This window comes from Lethenteron reissneri, chromosome 46 (assembly GCF_015708825.2).
Source record: "Lethenteron reissneri isolate LAM-NWPU_2019-01 chromosome 46, ASM1570882v1, whole genome shotgun sequence".
Classification (NCBI taxonomy): domain Eukaryota; kingdom Metazoa; phylum Chordata; class Hyperoartia; order Petromyzontiformes; family Petromyzontidae; genus Lethenteron; species Lethenteron reissneri.
In genome coordinates this window covers 3,082,424-3,101,273 of record NC_083824.1, presented here as the reverse complement: position 1 = coordinate 3,101,273, position 18,850 = coordinate 3,082,424, and the positions used below count along the sequence as shown (strand labels likewise).

Here is an 18,850-nt window from a genome sequence, read left to right as displayed (position 1 = left end):
ATGAATAACAAACAAACAAAACAAGAATTCCACAAAAAATTGTGGGCCTTGAAATAACATATCTATACACAGTAACTATATAATTAATCAGAGACGTTTCGGGCAATGCCCCTTCATATCATGCGTCGCCGATATTTTTTTATTTCTTTCAAGGCCAAAGTGTTGAGTGGTGGTGGTTTTTATTGTTGTTGTCTGTGCTTGTGTACCGCTACCAACGCAGAAGCAGCAGCATCACCAAATCATTCGCCTTGTACAGGGAGAAAGGGAGTACAGCCCAGAGCTGTACTCTCTCTCTACACGTGGTCTCGAGTGTATGTCTGTAGCTGTTTGCCAACGTCGTGTACACACACCTACCTCCTACTACACACACACACCTACCTCCTACTACACACACACACCTACCTCCTACTACACACACACACCTACCTCCTACTACACACACACACACACCTACCTCCTACTACACACACACACACACCTACCTCCTACTACACACACACACCTACCTCCTACTACACACACACACCTACCTCCTACTACACACACACACCTACCTCCTACTACACACACACACCTACTACACACACACACACACACGTGTGTGTACACGCACACCTACCTCCTACTACACACACACCCCTACCTCCTACTACACACACACACCTACCTCCTACTACACATACACACCTACCTCCTACTACACATACACACCTACCTCCTACTACACACACACACACGTGTGTGTGTACACGCAAACCTACCTCCTACTACACACACACACGCGTGTGTACACGCACACCTACCTACTACACACACATACACCTACATACTACACACACATACACCTACATACTACACACACCTACCTACTACACACACCTACCTACTACACACACACACGTGAGTACACGCACCTACTTACTACACACACACGTGTGTGTACAAGCACATACTGTACCTACTACACACACGTGTGTGTTCACACACCTACCTACTCAACACACACGTGTGTGTACAAGCACATACTGTACCTACTACACACACACACGTGTGTTCACACACATACCTACTAAACAAACGTGTGTTCACACACCTACCTACTACACACACGTGTGTGTACAAGCACATACTGTACCTACTACACACACACACACGCACGTGTGTTCACACACCTACCTACTCAATACACACACGTGTGTTTACACACACGTGCACACGTGTGTTCACACACCTACCTACTACACACACGTGTGTGTACAAGCACATACTGTACCTACTACTACACACACGTGTGTTCACACACCTACCTACTACACCCACGTGAGTGTACAAGCACATACTGTACCTACTACACACACACGTGTGTTCACACATCTACCTACTACACACACGTGTGTGTACAAGCACATACTGTACCTACTACACACACACACGCGTGTTCACACACCTACCTACTCAACACCCACACACACGTGTGTTCACACACACCTACCTACTACACACACTGTGTTTACACACCTGATCTACTACTACACACACACACGTGTGTTCACACATCTACCTACTACACACACGTGTGTGTACAAGCACATACTGTACCTACTACACACACACGTGTGTTCACACACCTATCTACTCAACACCCACACACACGTGTGTTCACACACACGTGCACACGTGTGTTCACACACCTACCTACTACACACACTGTGTTTACACACCTGATCTACTACTACACACACACACGTGTGTTCACACACCTACCTACTACACACACGTGTGTGTGTGTTTACACACCGACGAACCCGGCGATTTGAAACCCGGCGAACCAGAGTTTGAATCCTGCGCACAGCCAACATCGGCGATGCAGATCTGAGTTCCCCCCCTAGGTCGACTCAGCCTTTAATGATACGTACCTCGTGCGTTGTGCACAAACATCGGCACTGCGGAGTCTGAGGAGGCCGGCAGTGTGGCACTTGCCCCAGCAGTCTTTTAAAGGCTACCCGGGGGATCTTTGTCTTGTCTTTGCATTGTACGGGTGGGGGTGGGGTACAGCAGCAGCAACCCCCACTATTGTACCCCCCCCGCCGGCCCGCACTGACCAGAGTGGTGAAGTATGGTCACAGATGTACCCCCCCCCCAAGACAGTCGTGGCACGGGGAGGCCCTCATCCAGCAGTGGATTGACTAAAGTGCATGTTACACGGTAGTCTAGCACTGTGTGTGTGTCTGTATGTACGTGTGTACATGTCTGTATGTACGTGTGTGTGCGTGTCTGTATGTATGCGTGTGTCTGTATGTACGTGTGTGTGTCTGTATGTACGTGTGTGTGTCTGTATGTATGCGTGTGTGTCTGTATGTGCGTGTGTGTATGTACGTGTGTGTGTATGTACGTGTGTGTGTCTGTATGTGCGTGTGTGTCTGTATGTGCGTGTGTGTCTGTACGTGTGTGTGTCTGTATGTGCGTGTGTGTCTGTATGTACGTGTGCATGTGTCAGCCAGGAAAACATCATGGCACAAAGTGGGGATAACCCTGCTGAGGCTGCGGTGCCTCAAATATTGGAAGAGGTCACCCCCTGTGAGTGGCTGGCTGAGGTTCCAGCTGTTGAGGAAGTACTGAGGGCGATCCGGAGTCTGAGACCAGGGAAGGCACCGGGCAGAGATGATCTCCCAAGCGAAATGCTGAGGGAGGGTGGCGTTTGTGCACAGACTGCCCTATATGACATCATAACAACAGTCTGGACCACTGGACGGGTTCCGCAGGACTGGAAGGATGCCCTGGTGGTCCCCCTCTTTAAGAAGGGGGACCGCACAGACTGTAACAACTACAGGGGCATCTCACTCCTCAGTGTGCCGGGTAAGGTCCTGGCAAGGATTATTCAACATCGCCTTGCTAGGCACGCTGAGGAGGGGCTTGCGGAGCCCCAATGCGGTTTCAGGAAAGGGCGGTCCTGCACAGATGCCATATTTTCTGTCCGTCTGCTACAGCAGAGGTGTAGGGAATTCCAAAAAGACCTACATCTCTGCTTTATTGACCTGGTCAAGGCCTATGATACCATCAGTAGGACTGGACTCTGGGTTGTTCTTCGTGCTTTCGGAGTCCCTGACCCTCTGCTCACGATCATTAAGGACCTTCATGATGGTGAGCGGGCCCGGGTAAAACTACGTGGCCGGGAGTCGGAGCCTTTCCCTGTACACCTTGGGGTGCGACAGGGATGTCCTCTGGCTCCCACATTATTTAACATCTATTTTGACCGCGTAGTTCGTGAAGCCTTCAATAGCTGTACCGGGGGAATTTCCGTTTGGTACAGATATAATGGGAGGCTGATCGACGCCCGGGTGCGATCAAGGGATGGCTCCCTATTGGTCAACCACGTTATGTATGCCGATGATTTGGTAATAGCTGCTCATTCAGAAGAGGAGTTGGAGGCGCTGCTGCTGAGACTGGAGCGTGCCACTAAGAGGTGGGGCCTTACCATCAGCCCCACCAAAACCAAGCACCTGCCTGGGTATTTTGTACCATCGGACACTCCACCCCCACAACTCCCAATTGGTGATGGGGCAGTTGTGGAGAGAGTGGAGAGTTTCCCATACCTGGGCAGTGTGCTTATGACCGGCTCCAGTCTATCAGCAGAGGTCTCACTCCGAATCAGTCGAGCGGCAATATCTTTTCATCGGTTGCGTAACGCTGTGTGGAAGCTACCTGGTCTGTCGCTCCGCACGAAGCTTCAGGTCTTCTCGGCCACGGTCATTCCCTCCCTTCTCTACGCTTGCGAGACGTGGACCCCCCTGGTGGAGCATCTTCGCCGGTTGGAAACATTTAGGCTGGCCTGCCTACGATCCATCCTGGGTTTAACCAGGCTGGATTGTGTGAGGAGCTCACAAATCCTTGAAAGATCTGGGCAAAGTCCCATCAGTGAGCTCCTCCGGCAGGCAAGGCTGCGTTGGCTGGGTCATGTAGCCCGCATGCCCAGCCACCGCATGCCTAAACAGCTTTTGTTCGGCCGGATCGAGGGGGCTAGACGGGCGCGGCACGGGCTGGAGAAGAGATGGAGTGATGTGGTACAGGAGGACGTGGAGCTGAGTGGACTTGCCGATGACTGGTACCAGCGGTGTCAAGATCGGCCTCAGTGGAGGAGGCTCGTGAAGGACGCTACTGGGCAGTTGGAGGCAGTCGCCCTCCAACAACAACGGAGGGCGGAGGAGCGACGCTCACAACAACGAGCGGAGCGCCGGGTGGCTAAAGCACAGCAAGTTGGCACAGTAGGGGGCACAGGTGGTGCATCAGCCAGTCATCTCGGTCATCTCGGTCAGTCGACCAGTGGCACCTGGGTCTGCCCCGTGACCTCCTGCCAGCGGGCTTTCGACACTTCACGTGGCCTCAAGGTGCACTTGGCCTGGCACAAGCATCGTGGTGACGTCACCGCCACTTAGTGGCGAATGGCGGTTGTTGTTGTTGTTGTATGTACGTGTGTGTGTCTGTATGTACGTGTGTGTCTGTATGTACGTGTGTATGTGTCTGTATGTACGTGTGCATGTGTCTGTATGTACGTGTGTGTGTCTGTATGTACGTGTGTGTGTCTGTATGTACGTGTGTGTGTCTGTATGTACGTGTGCATGTGTCTGTATGTACGTGTGTGTGTCTGTATGTACGTGTGTGTGTGTCTGAATGTACGTGTGTATGTGTCTATGTATGCGTGTGTGTCTGTATGTACGTGTGTGTCTGTATGTACGTGTGTGTCTGTATGTACGTGTGTGTGTCTGTATGTACGTGTGTGTATGTATGCGTGTGTACGTGTCTGTATGTACGTGTGTGTATGTATGCGTGTGTGTCTGTATGTATGCGTGTGTACGTGTCTGTATGTACGTGTGTGTGTGTATGTACGTGTGTGTCTGTATGTACGTGTGTGTGTCTGTATGTATGTACGTGTGTGCGTGTGTGTGTGTATGTGCGTGTGTGTCTGTATGTATGCGTGTGTATGTGTCTGTATGTATGCGTGTGTGTCTGTATCTGTATGTATGCGTGTGTGTCTGTATGTGTGTGTGTGTCTGTATGTGTGTGTGTGTCTGTATGTACGTGTGTGTATGTATGTACGTGTGTGTCTGTATGTACGTGTGTGTGTCTGTATGTACGTGTGTGTGTCTGTATGTATGCGCGTCTAACGTACATTGTACGGCCTTTTTGTCAACCCACTGCTGGATGAGGGCCTCCACCCCCCCCCCCCTCCAAGTCTGTGGTTTATGACCATACTTCACCACTCTGGTCAGTACGGTTTGGCTAACGCGAGGACCATAGCAGTACAGTACAGCAGCATGCTGTATACAGTACACAAGTCTGTGTGTGCGTGGTGCAAGTCGATTACTATGCACGTACTGTATACGACTGCTTATGTAAGTCTATAAATGTGTGTCTATAACGGTGTGTGTAAGTGTGTGACTGTGTGTGTGTCTATGTAAGTCTGTGACTGTGTGTGTGTCTATGTAAGTCTATAACTGTGTGTGTAAGTGTGTGACTGTGTGTGTGTCTATGTAAGTCTATGACTGTGTGTGTGTCTATGTAAGTCTGTGACTGTGTGTGTGTCTATGTAAGTCTGTGACTGTGTGTGTGTCTATGTAAGTCTGTGACTGTGTGTGTGTCTATGTAAGTCTATGACTGTGTGTGTGTCTATGTAAGTCTGTGACTGTGTAAGTGTGTGACTGTGTGTGTGTCTATGTAAGTCTGTGACTGTGTGTGTGTCTATGTAAGTCTGTGACTGTGTGTGTCTATGTAAGTCTATGACTGTGTGTGTGTCTATGTAAGTCTGTGACCGTGTAAGTGTGTGACTGTGTGTGTGTCTATGTAAGTCTGTGACTGTGTGTGTGTCTATGTAAGTCTATAACTGTGTGTGTCTATGTAAGTCTATAAATGTGTGTGTAAGTCTGTGCCTGTGTGTCTATGTAAGTCTATGACTGTGTGTGTAAGTCTGTGACTGTGTGTGTCTATGTAAGTCTATAAATGTGTGTGTGTCTATGTAAGTATATGACTGTGTGTGTGTCTATGCAAGTCTGTGACTGTGTGTGTGTCTATGTAAGTCTATAAATGTGTGTGTGTCTATGTAAGTATATGACTGTGTGTGTGTCTATGCAAGTCTGTGACTGTGTGTGTGTCTATGTAAGTGTGTGACTGTGCGTCTATGTAAGTTTAGTGGGGAGCGGTGGTGCAGCGGTTAGCGCTACGCTGCGCTACGAACCCGGCGATCCGGGGTTGATTCCCGCTCACGGCCAACACCGCCAGTGACGATTATCTGAACCGGTCCCGGGCCTCCCCTAGGTCGACTCAGCCTCAAATGAGTACCCGGTGCGGTGTGTAAACATCGCCACTGGGGAGACAAAGGCGGCCGGGCGTGGTGTTGGCCACCCACCCCCTCGTGTGCCACAGTGCCGGCCTCTATAGGTGCTCGCTGACAGCACTTGCCCCAGCAGTCTGTGAAGGCTACACGGGGGATCTTTGTCTTTGTGCGCGCGGGTCTACGCGTTTCACGTGTGCGTCCACGTGTCTCTCTACGTGTGTGTGTTGCGGTGTGTGTCTGTATGTATGTGTGTGTGTTGCGGTGTGATGTGTGTCTGTCTGTATGATGTGTGTGTGTTGCGGTGTGATGTGTGTGTGTATTGTCTATTATGCGTGTGTCTGTATGTATGTGTCTGTCTGTATTATTTTTCTGTATGTCTGTATGATGTGTCTGTATGTCTGTATGATGTGTCTGTATGTCTGTATGATGTGTCTGTATGTCTGTATGATGTCTCTGTATGTCTGTATGATGTGTCTGTATGTCTGTATGTCTGTATGATGTCTGTCTGTATGTATGATGTGTCTGTATGTATGTATGATGTGTATGTATGATGTGTGTGTCTGTGTGTGTGTCTGCAGGCACCCACCTCGTCCGCACAGCTTTGCTCTCTCTACGGCCTCTCCCTCTCACCCTCTTCCCGCCGTCTTCTTCTTATTACAGCAACAACAATACTACTAATGATAGACGCCTTCACACACAACCTCCCCCACCACCGCCACCCACCCACCCACACCCCACTGATGAATGAGAAACGTCTCTCTCTCTCTCTGCAGCCGCAGGCCGCTTACCCCGCCAGCTGTGAGCAGCTGCAGCAGATACAACACCTACAGCAGCTACAGCTACACCTGCAGCTACCACGGCAGCAGCAGCAGCCCGAATGAGGCGCAGCAGCCGCCCGCCTCCCCCTCTTTATTGCGGCTCCTGCGCGTGACGCGAGAGGCTCTCGACTCGCTGTGGGCGGCGACCAGGAGCCCAACCCGGGGGGGGGCATCTGTCCCCCCCACCCATCACCCCCCCCCACACCCCATCCCCTCACCCCCCACACCCATCACCCCACCCCCTCACCCCCCCACACCCATCACCCCCCACCCATCACCCCCCCCCACACCCATCACCCCACCCCCTCACCCCCACCCCCCCACCCCCTCACCCCCCCCACCCCCTCACCCCCCCATCCCCTCACCCCCCCCACCCATCACCCCACCACCCATCACCCCCCCACCCCCTCACCCCCCCCCACCCATCACCCCCCCACCCATCACCCCCCCCACCCCCCCCCCCACCCATCACCCCCCCCACCCATCACCCCCCCCACCCCCTCACCCCCCACACCCATCACCCCCCCCACCCATCACCCCCCCCACCCCCTCACCCCCCACACCCATCACCCCACCCCCTCACCCCCCACCCCCTCACCCCCCCACCCCCTCACCCCCCCCCACCCATCACCCCCCCACCCCCTCACCCCCCCCACCCCCTCACCCCCCCCACCCATCACCCCCCCCACCCCCTCACCCCCCCCATCCCCTCACCCCCCCCACCCATCACCCCACCACACCCCCTCACCCCCTCACCCCCTCACCCCCCACACCCATCACCCCCACCCCCCTCACCACCCCCTCACCCCCCTCACACCCCCCCACACCCCCCACACCCATCACCCCACACCCCCCCACACCCCCCACACCCCCCCACACCCCCCACACCCCCCACACCCATCACCCCCACCCCCCTCACCACCCCCTCACCCCCCCACACCACCCCCCACACCCCCTCACCCCCCACACCCATCACCCCCCCACCCCGAGTCACGGGCGACGGCCTCCACTCAGCAGCAGCAGCGGCACCAACCTCCTCCTCCTGCTGCTTCCTTCTCCGCGTCAGACCCGAGCAGATGCTAAGCGCTCGTCCGAGCCGTCACCATCGCCGCCTTCACGGCGCCCGTGGCGTTAAACAGCGGCGGCAACAGCGGCGGCAGCAGCAGCGGCAACAGCAGAAGCAACAGCAGAAGCAGCAGCAGCGGCAGCGGCGTCGTTGTCGTGGTCGTCGTGGTTATTATTCACGATCCAGGCGGCGCGTGGCGCTGTGGGGGCTGCGACCCTCGGTGGTGAATTCGTCTCCAACGGGCGAACTGGAAACTCGCGCGTGGCCCGGGGTCTACGTTGGCACACACACGTGTACACACACACACGTGTACACACACACACGTGCGCGTGTACACACACACACGTGTACACACACACACGTGTACACACACACACGTGCGCGTGTACACACACACACGTGTACACACACACGCGCGCGTGTGCGCACACACGCGCGCGCGTGCGCACACACGCGCGCGCGTGCGCACACACGCGCGCGCGTGCGCACACACGCACGCGCGTGTGCGTGTGTGTACACGTGCGTGTGTGTACACGTGTGTGTGTGTGCACGCGCGTGTGCGTGTGTATACGTGCGTGTGTACACGTGCGTGAGCGGTCGTTGCAGCGGGTTAGCGCGCTGCGCTACGGACCCGGGCGGCCCGAGTTCGATTCACGGTCAATACCGGTGACGATTATCTGAACCTGTTCCTGGGCCTCCCCTAGGTCGACTCGGCCTCAATGAGTGCCTGGCGCGGTGTGTAAACATCGCCAATAGAGAGACAAAGGCGGCCGGACGTGGTGCTGGCCACCCACCTTCTCTCGTGTCCCGTGCCGGCCTGCATAGGTGCTCACAAAGAGCACTTGCCCCAACACTCTGTTAGGGCTATACGGGGGATCTTTATCTTTCACAGCCAACAGTGGTCAACCCACTGCTGGATGAGCCCAATAAACATGGGACGTTGTAACCATTGGACCACGTTTACGACGAACGACTCCCCTCAACCACAACGTGCGCGGGCAGAGGGAAAGTTGCCGGGCTGGTTGGTGGACGATGGGACGAGTTGCAGGGCTGGGTGACTATGGGACGAGTTGCAGGGCTGGGTGACTATGGGACGAGTTGCAGGGTTGGTTGACGATGGGACGAGTTGCAGGGACGAATTGCCGTGAAGTTGTTTTGCGCGCTGCATTGTGGGCCCGGTCACGGCTAACATCAGTGGCGAGTCATATCTGAACCCCACCCCGAACTCACCCCCTAAACAACCCGCACCGAGCCAGCAGCGTGAAGTTCGGCCGAACAGTTGTCTGCTTTGCTGGCGACCTTCATCCAATCGTGGAGTTTGGCAAATGTTTTCCAATTATATCATAAATTGGAATCAATATTCGATTGTCAATGGGTTAGAGAACGCGTGCAGGTGGTCTCAAGAAGGTTCACGTGGGGTAGAGAATCTACGTAACTTACATAGACATCATATTGACCTTCATCAATGGATTGGCAAAAAGGTCGTCTGTATAAGGTTACGAATTGCAGCGTGAGAGCGGTCACAAAGGGATAACAACACGCGACCCCGCAGAGGTGAATGTCACCCAACTTTCGCCTGCAAGGTCAACATTTTCCATGAGCAGCACACGAACACGTGATACGCAGGTACACACAATAAAGGTACACACACGCGCGCACACAAAGACGCACACGCCACAATTACACAATCAACAAGTAGTTGCCACTCACAAATCCGCCGCTATGAAGCCATCTGCGATCCAACAAACAAGGCCCCGTGCCAATTTAAATAAAATCACGATAACCTGGCGAAGCGGGCAACGTTTTATTTTTAAACCTGATAAAAGCATACGTCGCGTGTTTAACATTTTCGGGATTAAATTTGCCAGGTAGAGAGAGGGCCCTCTGTAAAGTCTACTCGGAGAATATTATTTCGTGCCGTTGCAGTCGGTTTGTAAGGCAGTAAAGTATTAAAAAAATGTCCCGGGCCAATGCATTACATACGTGACCTTTATTTCACCTTTGCGCGATGCCCTCCGATGTCTTCAACGACCTCGGTTTATGCAACCGAGGCTTTCGTTCCATTATTTCTCAAGGGACACCTGGAAATTTTTTGATTTCGCGGGACAAACGGGCGCTCTTGGCTACCGCCAACAGCAGCAGCAGGAGCCTCCGTCCATCGAGGAGATGGAGCGATTAAATCGCAGTACCGTGCGCTCGTACTAAACAGGATTCTTACATCAATGTTAATTAAGTAAATGGATTTTAGCATTTCTTAATTATTATGCCGAGTTTTTTTTTTACCAGTTATGTTGATGCTGTTGCTGTGTTTTGTACAGTTCATCGATGAACGGCCCTATATAAATATACTTATTATAATTATAATCCCAGGGTCCTGAGAGATGGTGACGGCGCAGAGATGCCTTCTTTCATCCAGCAGTGGAATGAGCATGACTGATGCCGACGACGATAACTACATTGAACAATTAAACACATCTCATTGCCAGCCATTAATCTAGCTTCTGTTGGATCAAGGCTTCTCCAAGCCGTTTTCATCTCTCACGGGGCATGCGAACCAGCAACCCAAGTTCAACATATACACATTGTTTAATCGTACATTAAGGGAAATCCATTTGTCCAATAACCAATTAAGGTATCAATTAACAGCTGTCCAATACAAATTGTCCACTCACGTCGGTCGTGGGAGTCGGTGCTCGAGGCCAATTATCGCATTAACGTGAACAAGTTGCACTCATTTTGATCCTAAGTGATAATTAACATTCTGCATCCTGCGTAAGAACTGTATGTAGCAAACTCGTGAAATGTCGCGCGCTATCGTTCGGGTCTGCCGGCGCACTCACAAAGTGCATCAAGAAGTAGCGTTGTAGATGCGCAAGCTTGGAATGAGATCGAGGGACAGAGAGACGAGGAACCACGTGGGTTATTAGATTGCGCACCTTAATGGCATCGCTCAAACTGGGAATAGAAGTCAGTGGGGCTTGGGCATGACCCGTCACGACCGATGGTCGAGAGATAGTGACGGAGTGGCGGCCAAGGAATGGGACAGAAAGTCCACAGAGGAAGGGGGAGATGGAGCCATCAATTGAACTCGCGTGCAAGCTACTCTGGGTGGATGGTTAACGTCGCAGAGGCGTGAGACATGACCGACGGCTTGGAGAGGGCCTTCAACAACAACATCATTATCATCATCCAGCAGTGGATTGCGAAAAGGGCTGTTACAAATGTAACAGCCCCGAGTTGGATTCCCGGCGCACGGCTACAATCAGTGGAGACTTGATATTCGTTAGAACCGGTGTACTCACAATGCCCCCCCCCCCCATCACTGGTCAGCGCGGCTGGAGTTTCGTCACAAACAGCCCCCATTCGCCACTAAGTGGCGGTGACGTCACCACGGCGCTTGTGCCAGGCCATGTGCACGTTGAGGCCAGTCTCGTCACACAACCCGCACGACCCGCACGGCGTGGGGAGGGAGGGGGGTTACCTTCACCCACCAGTGCCAACAGTCGTGTTAGTGGAGTGCCCTTGGCGAGGTGCTATTCACCCAGAGGGATTCATTTGTCACTGACATTTGTTGTTGTTTCGGGTCGCTGGTAGACCGGGAGTTCTAGGACGCGACAACTGCAGCGAGGAGGTGTATACTGGATGTGGTGTGCAGGGTGCCCAACTAGTTTCCGGGTCGCATTCGCGGAAAGACCCGGCGAAATCTCCGTTCCTATAGAACTGGATGCTGTTGCTGTGATGTAATGCAATCCAGAAGTCGCCTGCTCAATCTCCCAGCGCGGCTCCACCTTTTAACCATCATGGGACCTCGTTTGCCATTACCAAAATATGAGGTTTTCCCCTTTTTTATGGTAACAAAAAAGGTGTTAAGATTTCGATTTAAAGCTTTCGTGACTGCAGGGATTCATATTCTTGGTTCTTTCGGTGAAGTCACGTAGAAGGGAAATAATAAAATAATACAATCATTTTTGTTGTTTTATATTTGTATTATTTTATTATTTCCCTTCTACGTGACTTTACCGAAATAACCCAAAATATAGGTGTTAAGATGTTAAAACACCAAACTGAAATCTTTTACAAGGAATCATGTCTGCATTAACCACAATACATGTGGTCAGAATGCAAACAAATAAGTAATATTTAAAAATGTTTTTTTTAAACACGCTTTAATGAAATGTACCGTACGAATAATGGCAGAACTCCACGACTCCATGAAGGGGCCCCGAGGCTTGCCATAACGTAGGGGGCCGTGGTGATTTACAGCCAACGTTAGTTGAGCGTGGACAATTAGACCCAAGCCGAAACATAATATATAAAAAATAATGTTTACAAATATTCTTTGTTTATTTTTTTTTTTTTAGAATACAGTATTGTCATCAGTATGACATAAGTATACCAAGTTTGCAGTCGATACCACATTGGGAAGTGGGTTAAAATTGAGTTACAATATTTGAGGATACGACAACAACAGAGTGAGTTAATAGAAAGCGTGTAAAAATATCGTTTACATTTTTTTCTTTTCTATGACAGAATATAGTATTGTCATCAGTATGACATAAGTATACCAAGTTTTCAGTCGATACCACATTGGGAAGTGGGTTAAAATGGAGTTACAAGATTTGAGGATACGACAACAACAGAGTTAAATAAAATCGTGTAATAAAAACATACCCTGATAATAGATGCATTGCCTTTGAAACTGATTGATCCACACCAGAAACAGCCTTCTTTCGAGCCTAGTCTCAAACGGTGTTAGACCAGAGGCTCGAAAGAAATCTGTCTCTGGTGTGGACTAATCAGTTTCAAAGACAATGCATATATTATCAGAGTATGTTTTTTGTTTGTAATCTGACCACAAGTATTGTGGTTACCGCAGACAAGATTCCTTGTAAAAGGTTTCAGTTTCGTTGCTTTAACAGATTAACACCTGTTTTGTTGGCAGAAAAAAGGGGAAAACCTATTATCACATTTTAACCACCCAGCAATATGAAATGGTTGCGTCAACAGCCCCCCCCCCCCCCCACAGCTCGCTCTCGGGGGGGCTGGCTGTTCCACGCGACTTGTGAGCTTCGTTATCGAGGCAACTTCTGTTGACAATTAAGGTTGTCTTGTCGACATTTTGTGTTGCCGCGACTTATTCGAACTCATTAGTTTCGGAAACAACAGGTCTGTGGCTTCCATGAAGTATTGCTTCGAGAAGATTGGTAGAGTTTTGTTATGATTTCGCGACTAAACGCAACTTATGGAAATGATGTAGGTTGGGTGATTTTTTTTTTATCGCAGCTTGAACACGAATTTCCATTTTATTTTTTCAACTTCTCAACTTTTATCGAACTTTTTTTTTACGGTCCTACTTCAAGCTTTTAAGCAAATCCAGCGTTTTAAACGACTCCTCTACCGTTACACCCAATCGACCTGTCAACTTAAAAAAAAAACTACTTGACCTTCAAACTCTTCAATGTAATGGACTTTAAAACCACATTTTTTAACGACTCAACTTTTAAACTCTACCAACTTCTGGAAAAGCGGCTGCCGTAGAAGCGATGCTTCTTGCAAGTCAACGAGACTTGTGTGTGTTTTTTGTCTTCTTTGTTGTGATCTCCTGAACCGTCGGACCCTTTGTCACTGTTGGTGGGGGGCAGGCGGGGGGGAGGTCAGTTTGCCAGGAATGGGGGGCACGTGCTTCCTCTGCGTTGTGCCCAGTCACGTGACGGTGCAGCCCGGGTCGGGCGGTGATCCGCCAACTGCTCGCGGGAGAACACCGCCTGGGATGGGTCGAGTCAGTGGAAGGGATTCAAGTCACGAGTGCCTAGCGATAGGGTTTAGTTCGTATGAGTGGCTGATCGGCTAGTTGGTTAGTGTTGAGCGTTGGGCTAATACTACTGGTTGGTTGACTAGTTAGGGTTAATGTCAATAGTAGCACTTGTGAGTGTCAGGTTTAGGGCTAATACCAGTGGTTGGTTGACTCGTTGTTTAATATTATGGTTAAGGTCAATAATAGTGGCTGGTTGGTGAGTGTACACGTGGTTGGTTGGCTACATGGCTAGTGTTCAGGTACTGGTAGGAACCACCTGGTTCCACCAGCCCATAGAGGATTATTGCGTCCGTCCGTCCGTCGTGCACCAAAAAATGGGAGGGGTGGGGCTGGGTGGGGGTGGGAGGGGTGGGGCTGGGTGGGGAGGGGCTGGGTGGGGAGGGTGGGGCTGGGTGGGGGGGGAGGGGTGGGGCTGGGTGGGGAGGGGCTGGTCACCCCGTGGTGCCCTTATAAAACTCAACGTTTAACCTACTCACGCCGGCTTGTGGCCGCCCTCACAGTTGGCCATGTTTGCGGAATACACCACGCCGCCGTTGACCCTGGCCATTGACCGAGCAACCCAACGTTCCTACCAGCTCCCTCCGCAGGAATGTGTTTAAGGCTTGTACTAGTGGTCGGTTCGCGAGTTGGTTAGTGTTGGGTGTATGACTATAGTACTAGTGACTGCTTGGTTATGTGGTTAGGGTTAGGACGAGTACTAGTGGCTGGTTCGGTGGTTCGGGTTTAGGCTATTTGTAGTTACCGAGTTAACGGTAGTAACTCAGTCGACTGCAACTACTTCGACTCGATAACGTTCAATGATCACATCCAGTGACTTACACGAAACACCACGCATCACGATACATTTAGTTTTATGAATTTATTTTGACCAATTCACAGCTCTGAGAATCTTTAATAATAAAAATGTCTTTGTCGCTGTGATGTGACGAACATTCACTCTCAGCGTTAGAGCAGTGGCCGTGAAGTGCTGGACTCCGCTGTGTGGACGTCCCTCAAAAGTAGTTGTGAGTATCCACTTCCGTGGGCTGTTTTCTAACAGGGGGGAGGGGGGGGATTTCACTGCTCTCTAAAGAGTTCCGAACGCGTTCCGCCTTCTCGTGACAGGAGGAGCAATGAATAGCACAAACCGGGATAACATCTGGAGGAAAATACCAACTAATGTTTTAAAATGACAGTGAAAACCCACGTAATGCGATGATGTATGGCTCGGCTTGTTAGGCCGATGCAGGTGGAGCTCCACAGCGTTACAGTTGGGACATTTGACATGGAACCGAAATTCACAGCCCGAGTTCGGTGACATAAACAATTAATCATCCCGGCAATGCGATAAATTGTCGCGATTTAGGGTCATGATTTATAGATATTATATTGTCTTTACCGTCTCGCTTGTACTATGCGTCACGTTTTGATCGCATTCTATCCTGTTATTGCTACAGTATAAAGGAACAGACGTGAGAATTACATAAATTAGCATTTAATTAACCGTCAGATGTGCGATTCGATGCAGTGACATGGGGCCATGGGTGGAAAAACCCGATTTTTCCAGCGGCAGGCATCGGGTTTTTTTTTCTTTAATACAATTAAACCCAATTTCGGGGAATTAAAACCTGGTTTAATGAATACGAAACTCTGATAGGCTTAGGCTGCTTCCTCGTCGGTGCTGCTATCGTACTCGGGGGGGGGGGGCGTCGGGCACGGGGTAGTCGTAGAATGCGGCGGGCAGGTTGGTCGTGATGAACACGAGCTTCTCCTCCACAATCGTGGGCGCCAGTGAGTTCCTAAGCTTGGAATGGATGAAACCCATCGTTGAGAAGTTGGCGAAGTGCGGTTCTGCAATTAGAACCAATTAACCCGGATTTCTCCCAATCTCAGATGATCGGGTTTAATATAAAGACAATTAAACCCGATTGTCAAACACCCGACTGTGCCACCCTTGCGTGGGGCACGAGATTCCAAGTTGGTTGTCCATGGTTTACGTGCGTGCTTCTTTCCAAGTGAAATCTCACATTGACGGGAAGAGGCTTGCCAAGGCGTAATCAGATTACACGTGGATAAGATTCAACAAGTCACCCGATTCCATTCAAAGAGGCGTGTTCACAAGCACATTGGACGTGACCACGGGTCAAGGCGATTTGGACTTGAAAAATGTTTGGATGACATTTTCAGTCGGTTTCAGTGCCTTGAGTTTCGGCGCCATCTGGTGATACCGGTAAGTAACTACACTTGCAACATACATTCGGCGTGGCGATTCAAAGGGTGTGCGATCATTCTGGCCCCTTGGGTCACGTACACGACCCACAACTTCCATCTCACACGGCCCGTGACCCCGTGGACCTTCCACTTCTAAATGGCTCACAAACGATATGTATCCCGTCACCGCACGCATCATAACCGCACTAAAAAGGGGGCCACATATTTCCACCTGCCAAGTTTCTAATCACTTGTCACTCCCCGCGAGGGCTTCTCGCAGTGGCATGTGACCGAGATTGATGGACGTTGCTTTCGGCTCTCGGTGAGAAATATTCCCCCCCCCCCCCCCCCCACACATGAAAGGGCGACCAGCTGAGAAAGTGTCAGTCGGCTGTGCTCTGACAGCGGCTGTCCTCACGCGACCATCAAGTCAAGCAGAACCCCCCCCCACCCCAAGAAATAATTACCCAGACAAAAATAAAAACCTGTGGGTTATTAAAGCAAAAATTGTTCTTAGCAGCCTTGCTTAAAAATGATTCGACTCACCTGGAAAACACAGCAACATTGCCACATACTGTAAACGTATCAAAATACCTATTGAAAGTTATTATAGGAAAATGCATTTTATATCATTTTCATAAATACACCCAAGTTTCATGAGTTACTGTTATCTTATCTGATATATACTGTATCGATTTATATAGCATCTTGTTTCAAGGCGCTTTACAACAATTATACAATTGCACGTAAGATAGTGGTTGAAAGAGTGGGTTATTAAAAGTGGTGTAGTTATCGTGACAGAACAGGCAGGGAGTGATAATTGTTTTTTTACCCTTTAATCTGGCAACAAAACCGACACCTTTTTTTACAAGGAGTCATGTTTGCATTGACCACAATACCTGCTGTCGGAATGCAAACAAAAAGCACAACTCTGATAATGATATGCAATGTCCTTTAAATTGATTGGTCCACACCCGAGACAGCTTTTCTTAGAGCCTCGTCTCACATGGTGTTGGACCAGATGACGCAAAAAGGCGCACAAAAAAAACCCAATTATGATATTTTGCTACTGGCAAAGGAGGTTCCAATGGTGTAAAGTGGTTAAGAAGGGGTTGGGGTAGTGAGAGGTAGTGAAAGGGGATTGGGGTAGTGATGGGAGTTGGGGTACTGATAGGGATTGAGGTCGGCTTGGTCGTAGCTGAGGGGCAGGAAGTAGCAGGAGATGGGCTCGGCCAGGGGTCGGAGCCGCATGCAGCTCTTTAAGGACTGCTTCGTGATGTTATGTATTAAGGACCGTTTCGTATTGCATTGAAATAGCATGCGAATACCGATTTCGAAGTCTCTTCTCGTTATTTTGGTTGCCGACCCTGGGGCGAGGGAGAAGAGGTGGGGTTTAAAGGAGGAACGTCAGCAGGTTAGTGAAGAGGAGTGTTTGATTAGGGAAGGCTCGACTTGAATGGTCAGGGCATGTGTTAAGAGACAAAGCTGCCGCAATGAGAGGGGTTATGAGATGGAAGGTTGCCTTGGGACGAGAGGTGATGGCAGACGCGACTCGAGAAGTGGCAGAGATGAACTTCATAAGACAATTTGAGCAGCCAGTCCTATGCAATGGCACTTTTAAGAATTCAAATGATCCCAAAATGTGCTTCATTAAAATGTATTCAGCTGGCACCTTGATTCAAATAAAAATGTCACGTTATGAAAGTGTAATTGGGTTCATTCTAGATTTGAAGCTTTTGGTTCTCTCGGTAGTCACGTAGGTGAAATTATCTTTATTTTTTACCTCCGTGACTTTACCGAAAGAACCGAAGAGTATGTAATTGGGTTGCCACGTTAATGAGTTGAGTTTCATTCATGACTGCCCAAATCCACTCGTGGAAAGTTGGAACACTTCACGGACCAGATACCACACATGCCACTCGAGTTTCACTTCACACGAGAAAACTACACATCTAATAAGGGATAACTCTACAGTACTTGCTTTTCTGGAATCTTTATATTCTTGGGTCTTTCAATAAAGTCACGTAGATAGGTTCAAAGAAAATAACAAAAAACTACCTTTTGATCGCAACACAAGCAATCGTATGAGAATAGGTTTTCCCTTTATGGCAACAAAACAGGTGAAGATGTTAAAACACCAAACTGAAAACTGTTACAAAAAAATCATCTCTGCATTAACCACAATACTTGTGGTCAGAATGCAAACAAAAAACACTAATAATATTTGCATTGTCTTTGAAACTGATTGGTCCACACCAGAGATAGGTTTCTTTGGAGCCAAGTCTCAAAGCGGTGTTAGACCAGAGGACGCGAAAAGGCGTACAGCACAAAGACAATGCCACTATCAGTCATGCGAGCTCGGGGTGAGCAGCTACATCATGGGACCTCCAAGCAATCGTCCAATAATTTTTTCTCCCGATGATGATTGCTTGTGCTGCGATCGAAACGTCGTAGTTTTTTGTATTTTTTAAAATTTTATTTTAACCTATCTACGTGACTTTACCAAAAGACCCAAGAATATGAATTCCTGCAATCACGAACGCTTTAAGTCAAGATTTCTGGAATCTGTTTAAGAAACTATATTTACATGTTCATACATCAACCCATACCTTTGATGTATCAAATACTTGCCA

General features: G+C 49.8%; 1 protein-coding gene across 1 annotated transcript in view; it reads right to left on the bottom strand.

The window, feature by feature from the left end:
* The window catches only part of LOC133354093 (solute carrier family 12 member 2-like), a 125,725-nt gene extending 118,659 nt beyond the window's left edge, over positions 1–7,066 (bottom strand). The window contains 1 exon segment of the mRNA XM_061570665.1: positions 6,915–7,066. The gene's annotated coding sequence lies outside the window, so the exon portion shown is untranslated.
* Positions 7,067–18,850: the final 11,784 nt, after the last annotated feature.